General features: G+C 40.1%; 1 protein-coding gene across 1 annotated transcript in view; it reads right to left on the reverse strand.

The window, feature by feature from the left end:
- LOC121911615 overlaps positions 1-14,197 on the reverse strand; it is a 336,594-nt gene that overhangs the window by 92,084 nt on the left and 230,313 nt on the right. Inside the window, exons 10-11 of the mRNA XM_042433259.1 lie at positions 11,194-11,234; positions 5,515-5,653 (exon numbers count right to left, since the gene is read on the reverse strand). The gene's annotated coding sequence lies outside the window, so the exon portion shown is untranslated. The remainder of the gene's footprint in view (positions 1-5,514; positions 5,654-11,193; positions 11,235-14,197) is intronic.

The following is a 14,197-nucleotide window of genomic DNA, read 5'->3' on the forward strand; positions in this document are numbered from 1 at the left end:
TTGAAGATGTTTTATTTTGAACCTCTTGTGTTTTTCTTAATTGCAAAAGTAGAATTGAGGTGTACATGACACACTCTTCAAACATAGCCTACCTGAAATGAGTTCAGTATATTGGTAATAGTAAATGTCTAATGGAATTCTACAAAACAGGATACAAGGCTAAATAAATGGCTCTAACTTGTTGGGGAGGACTGTGTTTTTGAACAAAAAATAATTCATTGAGATGTAAAGCAGCAGTATTTCACTTTTTTGTGAAAATTCCTGGCACTATTAATGAAATTGAGCTAAAAACAAACAAACAAACAAAACAAACAGAAAACTATGTATCATGTTAATCCCTCACCCAATAGTAATATAAATGTAATATAAAACTCTTTGCATGCCCAATCCAGCCAGGTTCAGGTTAAGTCCAGGACAACTCAGGGGGTCAGGGGAGAGCCAGAAGAGTTTCAGTCTAAGCCCAACTAGAGATTATTTTGCCTGTCCTGAGCCTGCTAACCCTCAGTCATTTTTGAATTACCACATTCAACAAAAGACCCAAAACCCAGTGGTGCAGAAAGTGTTTTGTTGTAAAGACGGCACCGGTAGAAAGTGGCTGACATAGCAAGGAACGTCACACGTTGTTTTGCTTTGTCTGCATGGCGTTCAGAAAGAAAACTGACAGTAGTATATACAGTACATAACTGGAATGTCAGATTGGAGGCATGTACACCAGCGCACAGAGGAGAATGAAATAAGCATTGCAGACCGAAACTGTGCTGAAGCTTACTTCTTTAAGTCTTCCAACGCTGATATAAACAGTATGCTGTGTGGCAGTCAGATGTCTGCTCACAGAGAACAGGTCCGAAAAGACGTGAGGTTTTGGAGCGTATGGTGGATGTTGTGAAAGTTCTATGGAGGGGGCTAAGCTACAAGCAGGTGGAGAATGAGGTGGCATATACCCTTGAACACAACAGCATAGATCATGGCAATTCTTTACAGCTCATACGCTTACTGGGAAAGTATGATGTCTGCTCAAAAGAGCATCTTAGTAGTTGCATTGAGATGAGCAAAAAATTGCATCAGTCTGGTGGGAAAAGAGGCAGAGGTTCCCTTGTCACCCTACTCTCAAAAACTACAGTAAACTCAGTAATAGATACAATCGGCATCTAATTTAAGAAAGCATTTCCACTGACATCTAGAAAGCTGGAATGTTCTCAGTTTAGCTGGACACAGCGCAGGACCTCACCTCTCAGGACCAGTGCTGTGTAATTCTCAGGTATGTCACTGATGTTATTAATGAGAGGCTTGTTACAGTGGTCAAGTGTAATGCGTCCACTAGACAGTCCGTTGTCAATTTGCTGTCAAGAGGTTCTGGAAAATTTGAAAAAAAAAAATCAAAAACAAATTACAAAGTGCCTTACAAAGATGTAAAAATTTTTCAGAAATTTCCAGATAAATAATAAATAAAAGTAGAATTTTTACAGTAATAATGACAAGCGAGGTATGAGTTACTAAAACACCGTAAAAACAAGTAAAAACGGAAGAATAACCAATTTAAGGGAAAGCAATTCTGAAAAAGTGCATTTTAAAGAGAGATTTAAAAGAAGAAACAGAGGTAGCCAGCCCGATCTGCTCTGGCAGGTTGTTTCAGAGTTGCAGGGCCCTGACTCCAAGCCTCGGTCTCCTCTGGTTTTCAGCCTTCTTCTAGGAATCACTAATAGACCTCTGACGGAGGATCTCAGGTTGCTTTAAAAGTAAACATTAAAACCAATTCTAAAATGTACATGTAACCAGTGTGGAGATGCTAAAATAGGCCTTATGTGGACTCCTCTATTGGGTTTTGTCAGTAGTCTTGCTGCAGCATTTTGAACCGGTTGAAGTCTGGAGAGGTTGTACTGAGTGAGACAGGAATACAATGAGTTACTTCTGTAAGGGATGTAATGAAAGTGTGGATGACAGTTTCCAGATTTTTAGCATATCAAAAAGAATTTTCGAGATATTACGAAGTTGCAGAAAGCATGACTAAATGACTTACTTCACCTGCTGGTTTGTTATCAAAGATAAGACCCAGATTTCTGCACTAGATTTTGATGCAACAGGATAAAGAACCTAAGTGAGAGGAGAAGTGCTCGCTGGAGGGGTCTGGACCTATGATAATGGCTTCTGATTTATCGTTGTTTAACTGAAGAACTGTTGGAGAGAGACAGTTTTTAACATCTGTAAGACAGGATTGTATTTTGCCCAGTTATGTTGTGTTGTTGAATGAGAAATAGATCTGAGAGTCGTCTGCATAAAAATGGAGGCTGATGTTGTACCAAAGAAAGATTTGACCTAGAGGCAAAATATAAATGGAGGATAGTAAAGGGCCAAGGACTCAAGGACTGAGCCTTGAGGCATTCCACAGGAGAAATGGGAGGTGGAGGATTTAAAGTCACCACTGGCCACACAGAATTTCCTATTAGAAAGATAAGAATAAAACTAATCTAAAACTGTACCTGATGTGCCAACCCAGTGCTTAAAACTTTCAATTACACACACGGTCAACTGTATCAAAAGCTGCAGTAAAATCTAAAAGCAATAAAACAGATGTTTGGCCATTGTCAGATGCTAAAAGAATATAAAGAACTCTAAGAAGTGCTGTCTCAGTGCTACGACCTGTCCTTCAACCTGACTGGAATTTATCAAAGAGCCTGTTGCCATTCATATGTTTGATGAGCTGCCCAGCAACTATTTTTTCCAAGACCTTAGCCAGGAAGGGAAGTTTAGATATTGGGCAGTAGTTATTTAAATCGGATGGATCAAGAGATAGCTTTTGAGAAGTGGTTGATCTATAGCGAATTTAAAATGATCAGATACTTGGGGAATGGGGAGATAGAATAAAATATTTCTTTAAAGAAATGAGTTGGAAAAATGTCCAGTGAACAGGAGGATGATTTCATTTTAGTAATAACATTGGATGGTTAGTTAGTAGTGACTTAAATGCTAGCAGGGGGCAAGGTGTTTTATAGCATTAATGTCAGGGAGAGTTTGAGAAGGGGGGATAATTGCATTCCTAACAGCTTGAACCTTATTTAAAAAAAAAATAATAATAAAAAAAAAGTCTTCACATTCATCTACTGAGGGCTCAATAAAAAGTGGGGGAGGGTTTGTGGTGTGGCTGATAATATTCAAGAGTCGTCTGGAGTCATGTTTATGTTTTAGCTATAAGATCTGAAAAATAATTAGTATGTGCATTTTTAACCTCCAAGTTAAAACTTTTCATGAGATCTCTCAGCCTTTCATGGTGGCTGGAAAGTTTTATAGCCCTCCGTTTGCATTCTGCTTTAATGCAAGTTCTCTTTATTTAACGGATTTCATTGTTAAGCCAGGGCTGAGATCTCATTTTAGGCTTTTTAAGCCCATTAGGAGCAATATTATCTAAGATATTTACACAAGTGGAATTAAAAGAATTTAAAATAGCCGAGATGTTCATTAAGGATCGACTGATTCGGTTTTTTACTGCAGTAAAAATGAAAATCTTGGTGTCAAAATTTAGAAAGCATGATTTTAATGCACAATTATGTTTCATTTATCACAGCAAAACAGTTTTAGAAAGCCTTTTGTTGATTTCAGTTACTCAAATGCAGTGGTGGAAAGTAACTAAGTACATTTCACAAAAATGCAAAGATTAATTGAATCCAAATTAAATGTTATGTAGCAGAACTATGCTTTTTCTTCTTTCCCACCTAATCTATCATCTCAACACCCCCGAGATTTATTTTATAACCCACACAAAGCAATTCAAACTAGCTCCACTTCAAGAGGCTACAACAATAAAATGCTGCTTATGCATCGTTATGCATAGCCCTGGTGTCTCACAAAATCTTAACAAGTATCTTGTCCTTTCCATCCTTAGACACAAAACCTGTGACAAATGGTGCATACATCTCATGTATGTCACATATACACTGAAATCAGCTGATTGGACATTCCCCTTTGCAGTGTCCCTTGTTTTTACATGCATGACATGTCCTGGCTGGATCAAACCTTCCATTTGTCTCTAGAACATGCCTCACCGCAAGATGAGCAGGCTCATGGGTGACCCCTAGAGACTTACTAGGCCTAAATCTGAAATTCTCCCTCTGCTGCCTTTCTCTGTGGACTTGACCAAATACTGAGCCACTAGCATGTGTTAAAACATATTCATCAGCGAGAACTGCAGCCGCAGATGCTGTCTTCATCTTTCTCTCGTTGATATAAGTAGCAAGGTGGGCAGGCAATGAACTTTTAAACTGTTCTAACACAATTAAATCACACAAATCCTCATAATTGTCTACCTCAGCAGCAGAGCACCAGCGAGTGAAGTGAGCCAAGATATCTTACACAAATTCAGCATGGGTTTGCTTGTCCCCTTTCTTCGAGTTCCTAAATCTCTGCCTGTATGCTTCAGGAACTAGTTCATATGCTTTTAGAACTGCACTTTTAACCTTAGCATAATCACCACTTTCAGCAGAACTAAGGGCAGAAAGCTCTCTGGGATTTGCCCATGGAAACACACTGCAAAATCAAAGTTTTATGACTATCCAGCCATCCTCTAACCTCTGCCACACACTCAAACAATACAAAAAATGTGTCCAGGTCTCCTTCATCAAATATAGGCAGAAGCCACCAGCCACCTGTAGATTCACCTCCTCTACCAGTGCTCATCAATGACTCATGTGCTTTTCCCTCTTTTATCAGCTCCAAATTCAATTGCTCTGCTTTTACTCTCTCCCTTTCCAGTGCTGCCTCAACCCTCATTCTCTCCTGCACCACCTCAAACTTTAATCTCTCCTCTATTTTTGCTTTTTCCTTCTCTAGCTGCATATACTGTTCAAATGGCAAAGTCCCACCAAAAAGCTCTGAAACTGTTGGAGCCACTGGAGCCTGAACTACCTCCAAAAGCCTGGCAGATATAGCAAGCCCCTCCATAATGCCCCTCAGCTCAGTTTCAGTTTTTAACCAGCCCAAACATGCTACAAAATCAACTAAATATGCCTCTGTAAATTGAGTTAAAGTACTATGAGAGGGTCTTTTTAGAAACTCAGAGGCCAAAGTATTACTATGCTCCATATCCATGTTTAACACCATCAGATTGACTACACAGCCAGAGTTAAATACATTAAGCACATCCAAAAGAACAAAATAAGGCAGTCTGAGTCACACAATACAAATCACAGGCAAACTGACTTACTGCACCCTAGTCTTCATGTGTATAATGGCGGTGGATACTTATGCACCTACGAACGCTCTGTAAAAGGGAAAACAAACTGACCCAGCCAATACTTCTGGGTGCTCCTGAGCCAAATTCTGCTATAACCACATAAACAACACACAAAAAAACAAATGGCCCTGAAAACAAAAAAATCAGCAACTCCTCCTTGTGAGATGACTGCTGCTACCGCCTATCTGGAGGACACGGACACAATGAATGCTCTAACCAGACAGCACTAATGGCACAGCTGCCCAGCTACAATCATTCCCACAGCCGTTTACTGCGTAACCTCCGCTCACCGTTCCGTGCTTGAAAGGCACCAGCCTTCCAGGAGGGAGAGAGAGAGGGAGCCATCTTAAAATCACCCAGCTTAAAGGCTCCAAGCAGGTGACACCAATCCCTCAATGAGGTGGGAAGGGCCAGACCATCAGGGAAAATCTGGAAAGAGCAGAGGCAGGCCAACACAGATACTGTCATAACGCCTAGGGCCATCACAATTAGGAGTGCAACGGATCACAAACTCACAGTTCAGATTGTGTCATGGATTTGAGTCACGGATCGGAGCATTTTTCGGATCAGCAATTTAAAAAAAAAATTAAAAAAGGGGGAGACAAAACTTTGTATTCCATATGTTCTGTAAAATACTTACAGCATGGAACTTTTGCCCATGGTCTTAAATGAAAACAACATTCAAGATGTCCGATGTTTAAATAAAATCTTAAAATATATAAAATATTCAAAGCTCAACTGTTAAATTAAATTGCAATACGAAGCATGATACCTTCTTCCTTTAAACATGGTAGTGAATGAAACGACAGCCTGTGTCCACATCATCAAAACTTCTTAACTTACAAACAAATAAACACACATCTTGTCCTGCAGCTTAGCTTGTTGAACGAGCCACTAACATTAACCGGGGGAAAGTGCACCGCTAACGTCAGTTAGCAGCTACGTAGCTAATTAGCTGCTCAGCTGCAGCACATTAAACAGCATGTAAACATACCTGCAGATGTCACTACGGACCTGTTAAATGCTGGTTTGGTCGTTGCTCTTCAAAATCCCTGTTAGCGACGCGCTGTCTGTCTATGACTTGTACTTACAGCAGTTTGTTTATTTCTTTTAAATGAGATATTAAATTTTGCAATTAATCCGCGGTTCACATGTGTGCCGAACCGTGGGGGGCGATCCGTACGGATCACGGATCAACTATGATCCGTTGCACCCCTAATCACAATCCACAGACACTTTCTCACCCATGGCACTCTATGCTGACATGGCGTATCTTGACCCCAGGAACTTCCACTGGACCGGGACCAGTGCTCTTCCCCAGTATGCCCTCCAAGATCTCAGCAAGTGCTTACTTAGATTTGGCAGCAGGGCGATGGTGAAAAAGCTAGAGTCTGAGCTGAAAAGCTTAGCAGGACAGTGGAGCAGACTGAAAGTGCCACCACTGGCTGAATACAAGTCAAGGACACTGGAGGATGGATCTGGTGGAGAGGAGGACGACAAAGAGGAGTTTGAAATAGTTACCAAAAGCTGTGCCTCAGGCAAAGAGTGCCCTCTATGCTGCTATCAAATACTAAGGTGGTTCAACACGCTTACAGATGCATACCATATCCTTGGTCTGGCATACAAGTTCTTTCCGACACTGACACTCACTCAGGTGGCCTGAGAATGCACATTTCCCATCCTTCCCCTCTCTCTCTATTAGAGGTTGAACTCACTTGTTTGATGAGTTGTTTTCCCTCTTGTTTGTTCCACTGTGCCTCATCACCATACCTCTTGGGCCAAGACGCCTTTTTTGACTTAGTGAGTATACAATCTATGACACTTTGTCTGTTTTTTTCTCAAATTTAAGATTGTGTGATCATTTGGGACTTAATCATTTATCAATCTCTCTCTCTCCCCATCCCATCCTCTCTCTCTCTATTAAAGGTTGGCCTCACTTGTTTGAGGAGTTGTTCTCTCTCTGATTTGTCCCAGTGTGCCTCATCCACCATAGTTCTTGGGCCATGAAATCCTTTTTGTCAAGGTAAGACATAACAGTCCACACCACATGCATTGAAGGCATGTGCAAGGATGGGTAGTGTCCAGTCCAAATGTCTGTGCTGTCATTGTCACATACTCTAGCAAGGGATTTTGAAAAGCATTGGTGAAAGCTGAGAGGACCAGTGTGTAAGATTTAGTGGCATCTAATGAAATGGAATATAATATTCATAAGTATGTTTTAACTGGTGTATAATCCCGGAAAAATAAGAATCATTGTGTTTTCGTTACCTTAGAATGAGCCCTTTATCTCTAACATAGAGAGCAGTTCCTCTTCCATAGAGCCCGCCATGTTGCACCGCCGTGTTTCTACAGTAGCCCAGAATGGACAAATCAAACACTGGGTCTAGAGCGGGCCTTTTGCATTTTTCGTAAGTTTCACGGCCATTGTGGGTTCTCTGTGGGTTGCAATCTGCAACCTCACCACTAGATGCCACTAAATCTTACATACTGGTCCTTTAACAGGGCTGCCAACAAAAGTAGTTTCTGAAGATTCTGTGAAAATCAAAAATGTAGATGAAAACTTGCACACAGCCATCTGTATATACATATATAGGATTAGAATAATATATATGATATTTATTGAACTATTCAGTATACTACTCATTTTATACCCTTACACCATTCTCAGAGCTGTCTTATATTACATTTTTTGTAACACTTCTCCTCTATATTCTATTCTACAATTTTGTGTTCCATAGTTTCATGTCACATATTGTTCTATATTTCATATCCCATGTCCATATCCACTTTTTATGATTACTTTATTAATTACATTTGCTTTTTTAAAATGCACCCATTCTTTTAAGTCCATGTATTTTTTTCTCTAATTTATTACACATACTCTATGCACAGTGTATAGAGATAGTAACTATTCATGACAATGCATACTGTATTGGTTTTTTTTGTTTTTTACAAATATTGCATTGAAGATTCTTCTAAATCACATTGTACTGTATGTAAAACTTAAATACAGGTGAAAGAACAGTGAAACAAAATTTAGCATGCTAACACCCTTTAACTAAGAAAGTGAACATAGTAAACATTATCTATTAAACATCAGCATGTTAACATTGCACAACTGTCACTGTGCATGCTTAGCTCAAAACACCACTGATCAGTCTCACAGAGCAGCTAGCATGGCTGGACACTCTTAGTCCTGTTAAAGTACACGTAACCGAGCTAGCAAAGCTTCTAAAAAGTAGTTACTGATGTCTTTGGCTCCCTCTGTCTGTCACCCTCACCTTGTACGACTTAGCGGTCCCTTGAGACTCTCCCATGTCATGAGTGTCAGGTCAAACCAGTGAGTTATTAGCTCAGTCTTCACACCACCAGACTATAATCCCTCTCTGTCTCAGGTTACACCCCAAGCACACCCCTAATACTCTCTTCTATTACAAGAAAAAACAAACAATTATTCAGCTCTTTTTTATTTCTTGTGGGAGTGAGGAGAAAATTTAGGGAGAGTGACTGGAGGAAGGCAGGTGAGAGAGAGGGACAGGCACAGGGAGAAAGAGAGAGAGATGTCATTGACTCTGTGTCCCTGCGGCTTTGTTCCTGCCATGCTCTGCAGCACAGGGCCGATGTGCCCTCAAGCAGCGTCTCTCTCTCTTTCACACACACACACACACACACACACGCTGTGTTTGGCCTGTCAGCCATGGCAGCACCTGTCAACTGCTGACCACTTCATCGGACACCCTCAGAGAGAGCAAGAGAGAGAGAGAGAGAGAGAGAGAGACACTACTAGAGGCACACAGCAGGAAGAGCAAACAACTGACCTCTCTGTCCAGATGGGTCCACTCCTACTGTACAACAAAGCCAGATAGAGACACAAAAAGTCTATATGTGTGTCATAAAACACTGAGATTTCTACTCTGCAGCCATGCACTCCAATTTTTTTTTTTTTTAATTAGGGATGCAAAATCGCACAACCTTTGCATCCCTAACCCCTTTCCCTGCATAAGGAAATGTCAGCTATACAGCAAGTAAATGTGCTTTCACACACAACTTGTTTGGTTTGGTTGAAAGAAACTCTGGTGCATTTTCCAGTTTAGTGTGGTTGATTTGCATTGGTATGAAAGCTCAAACTCTGGTGTGGACTAAATTACCAGACCGAGGCGGCTTGAAAAGGTCTGGGTCCACTTTGAAGTGGATTCCAGTGCGGTTCACTTGTGGTCTGGAAGCAAACACAACAATTCATGCAATTTTAGCATGAATAAAAAAAAAAAGCTGAACTACTATTAAATCCGTCTGCTGATTGTAAACTGGTCAGCAAGCGATCACATAATAAGCGATGAGTGTAAGTGATGTAATCATCATTAGGTTACCATGGTAACATGTATGCACATGAGTGCAGGGATTTTGCCTGATCAATCAGGCAGTAAAAAGCAGTTGGAACAGATGTGTTGTGCATGTATCCCATTCATTGCACTTTCAGCATTTCATAAAACTATGTGACATAGTGTGTTTAAAAGAAAGTGTCTCCTTACTTTCAAAACAATCTGGCGGTCCAACATTGCAATAAATCATTAAACATTATGTCCAAATCCATTGTAAGAGCAACAATCAAAATGATCTACTGTTTTATGATCTAATTGGAGCAATAAGGGTCAGGGTGGTTAAGAGTGAAATGTTTTACTTGTGTGTTGTTTCTGTCATTCTGCTAGAAACACTGAATAAAATGGCATAAAAAAAAGCTCAAATAGCACATTAGACCCCACATGCTATCAATGCACAGAATGAGCTACCAGCAGCGTCAGTTCTAAACTATGAATATTGCCGCTAGTGCCTTGACAAAGCCATTTCTGTCTAATCACAGCGGCATTATAAAACAGCCGCATTATAATCCTTATAATCAAGACAAGACACAATATGCTGTAACACACAATGCATAGCAACTCCACGGGTTGAATGCTTGCTAGGCTTTCCCCAAAAAACACAATCATACCAAATTCACATTACAATGTATGTGAATTACTGATTTAATTTGAATGTGGGAATAATGTGTTTGTTATATGTTTATGATGCACTTTCACATCAGCTGTGCCCCCCCTAGTTGATTAGTCATGTCACAGTTTTGCACTTTCTCCCTCTGACTGGGTAAATTACATTTGCTCTTTGGTCTGATGGAGCATTCATAAAACATCACAAGAAAATTAAAAAAAAAACAAAAAAAAAAACAGGATAGAATTAAGTAAGACAGAAGAAAGCAGAGGGATTAGGATTCAGAGTGTTTGTTGGAGCAGTTGTGGCATTGTTTACCTCCTGCTTTATACTCGGGCTTATTGGCAGGGCTTCAGTCTTAACTAGGCATTGATTCTTATTTAGGAGTGCAGAGTCTCGAGTACGACGGTTGTAGAAAAAAAAAAAGTGGATTCAACAAAGAGGCCCTCTGAAATCACCTTTCTGAGTGTTTATGGGGACATCATAAGGCAAATTAATTATCTTCAATGACACCTTTTCTCTCTTTCTTTTTGCTCTTGCTGTGTAATTATTTGTATGTATTATAATTTCCATTCGCGTGTCGCTAAAGCTTAACCAGAGCTATTGTTAGCGTTAATGTTGTTTTATCTCTCTTTTTGTTCAAGTAACGTCAATTCCGTTTTCATGGTTCAGTTTGAAATTACATGTCTATTGACCACTGGCCATGAGCAGCTACTCTGTCAAGAAGAGCAAATTGTATGTGATTATAGAGGATTCTTTGTTTATGTTGTTTTAATAAAGACGACTAACAACTGCACATCATCTTTTGAATACGCAGCACAGACTTCTGTCTTCAGTATCATATCATGTATGTGAATGGGTTGTTTCCCTCTCAACACTTATAGAGGCAATTACAGAACATAAATACATTGAATGGCTATTGCTGGAAACAAATGGTATCAGAAATTCAGTTATATGTGTTATATATTGATACAAAAGCCACTTACAAACACTTGAAAGACATCCCAGTATAATGTTGGTTGTTGATCTGTAAAACACAAAAAAAAAGAAATATTTTAGTTACATAATCAACATCTGTTTAAGACCTTAAAATGTGGAAATTACACCATCCATCTCTCTTTTTCCTCAGTCTGGCTGTACGGGGATAAAAAGTGAGGTGGAGGGAGGAGTGGGGGAGTGGGCGGAGAGGGAAGATATTAATTAAGCAGGGATTGTGAATTGACTCTGCCTTGTGCATAAGACAGAAGGTTAAGCAAATGCCAGGGCAGCGGTGTCACTTCAAACAATGACTATTAGCTTTGGAATCAGCCTTGTGTCTGCCGAGGAAACACAGTCCATTCAGACTCCTTTTGCCAGCCTGCACCGTGTGTGTGTGTGTATATGTGTGTGTGTGTGGTAGCCATGGTGGTGGGTGGAGGAGGGGTGGGGGGGGTCATTCCATTTCAATCTGTGGTTAAATTAGCTGAAGGCGGCAGAGGTTGAAAACACACAATTATTGGTGCGAGTCGGGCTGATGGGGACTGGCGAGGCAGGGCCAACATTTAAAAAAAAAAAAAAAAAAAAAGATAGTGATAGATAGAGACTTTCTATTTCGTATAGGCTTCGCCCTCTAAGAGCTGTCGCTGTTGGGCTCATGCCTGCATGCATGCGCAGTTGTGAAAATTTTTGTGCCCCACAAAGAGAGAAAGTTTGGGATGATTGTGTGTTGAAAAGGTGCTGTTAGAGATGTATATCATGACATATCTTCTTCTATATTCTATGTCCTTGTTTCCCCTGAGACCTTCAAAGACTTCCAACATACAAAACCATGTTTCTTGTTTAGCTATGATTCATCTGACTACCCTTAAACCTAGACAGAATGAGTTACAATAAATGTGAATGCATGCAAGAGTCAGTGAAGGAGGGAAATAGAGCAACTTCACTGTGTCGTCTTTTAGGTAAATTTAGGTAGATCCTGCAAACTGCTCTTGCTCAGCATCACAGTTTATTGATCATACTAACATTTCACTCCCTCTGGTCCTTTGTCAAGAATATTTTAAACAATTCTTACAACAATGATCTTGAACAATGCTCCGCCCATTCTGTGTGCACAGGTGTGGGACAGTTATTCTCCTGTGGGAGTGTCTTTCAATAACTGACATGAGCACAATCTCTCCACATATCAGAAAAAGAAAAAAAAAACAGGAACAAGTTAGACCCCACCACACACACTTATGTCTATTTACAAGAATATTTACAGAAATTGCATATCTAATGAAAACATCGGCCTCGCAGCTTTCATAAGTCATTCAAAGTTGTGCAATCATATGAAACACTTGTGTCTTGAGTGCACCATAAATAGGTCTCTTTTGATCCCAAAGCTCCTTACAGCATGACATGCCATGGAATCTCATCATTCAGTCCTCTGGGGGAAAACGTTTGCAAATTAAATATCAAGTATACTTCTCTTCTATTAAGAATTTCGTCAATGTTACCACCTCTCTCTGGCGGAGTCACCCTTTCAACGCCCTGGAACCTGAAAGATGAGATGTCATGTTTGAAGTCATTGAAATGTCCTGTTATTGGGTAAACTCTATCATTTCTCCTTATAAGGCTCTTGTGTTCACTTATTCTCTATATTAATGAACGTGATGTCTTCCCAACATAGGCTAAACCACAAGGACATCTGATCATATGAATGACATGAGAAGTGGATCGTTTATGAGGATGAGTAAAGTAGTTACATTTGACCATATTATTACATTGAGCACATCCTCTGCATTTGTAGCACCCATTTGGAAGAGGTTTAAACAAGGCTATCTCTCAGATTACGTCCTCTTTGATAGACTATTAATCGTGCTTCTTTCAAATTCATGGACATTGCTGTGTCTGATGATAATATGTGCTTCTGTGTTTTTAATAATAGAGCCCGGTCTATGGCATGATGGAATATTTCTTTTTCTGCGAGGGATTCTTTTGTAACAATTCATTTCTTGATTTCTGCAAGGCCATATAATAGGCTTGCTCCACACAATCGCATAACTCTCGTTTCTGAAACCCTTTGTCTCATATCCAACGATTTGTCAATAAAATCCTCTGTGATGTGACAAATTCGTCTGACTTCTTGGTAGACCTCATTTTAGCTATTGGCAAGCAGTGGTTGTTTTGATCTGTATCTTTTCTGTATAGAATAGTGCACAGTATAGCAGACTTCTTCTCAACTCACATGTCCAGGAAATGAACTCTATCCAAAGCATTTTCTATAATGAACTTTAAAATGGGATCTTTTCCATTGTAAACTCTTGTAATTCATCTGTGTCCTCCCCAAACAGACAAAAGATGTCATCAATGCATTAAATGGACAGAGATGTGTGTGTCAGTCAATAGTTTTTTGGAGAGGTTGATTACTGCATCCTCCTGCTATAGTTGCGTGTTATGGGTCTGTGGCCTGAGTCTCTTGTTGGACCGTTACCCTGTCTGCAGCGTTTTTTCAGTTTTGAGGGATGTCCCTGCCCCTCTGCGCTAAAAAACACGCTTGGCCATGTTAGTAGCTGGAGTTACTGTCACTATGATACTTACTTTCTGTAGTGGAGTCATCTGGATATGGTGTGGCACTCCTCTGGGGTTGGGGCACCTCTTTTTTCTGACCTTCCCAGTGGTACACTCTGTTTTGTGAATAATCATCTGTAGGAGGTCCTTACACTTAGCCACGGACCGTTTGATGGATTCATCTATGCTGAAGTCAGGGCCTAATTTCTCTTTCATGTTCTTTTATCATGGAGTCAACCTCTTTCATTTCTGATGACACTTGATCAATAATCAGTAGCATCGGATCAAGCAAACATTTGTTTAAGATTTCACGCGATCTCTGTATGAATGCCTTACAGTTCTTGCCTATAGTAGGTACTACTTAGATCCTTAGCCCAGGAATGCGCTTGTTGCGCCAATAGTCACTGAGAGTTATACCATGTAGTTATAGGCGCATCTATTTTTCTTTGAGTCTCTGGAATT

This window comes from Thunnus maccoyii, chromosome 14, assembly GCF_910596095.1.
Source record: "Thunnus maccoyii chromosome 14, fThuMac1.1, whole genome shotgun sequence".
Lineage (NCBI taxonomy): Eukaryota > Metazoa > Chordata > Actinopteri > Scombriformes > Scombridae > Thunnus > Thunnus maccoyii.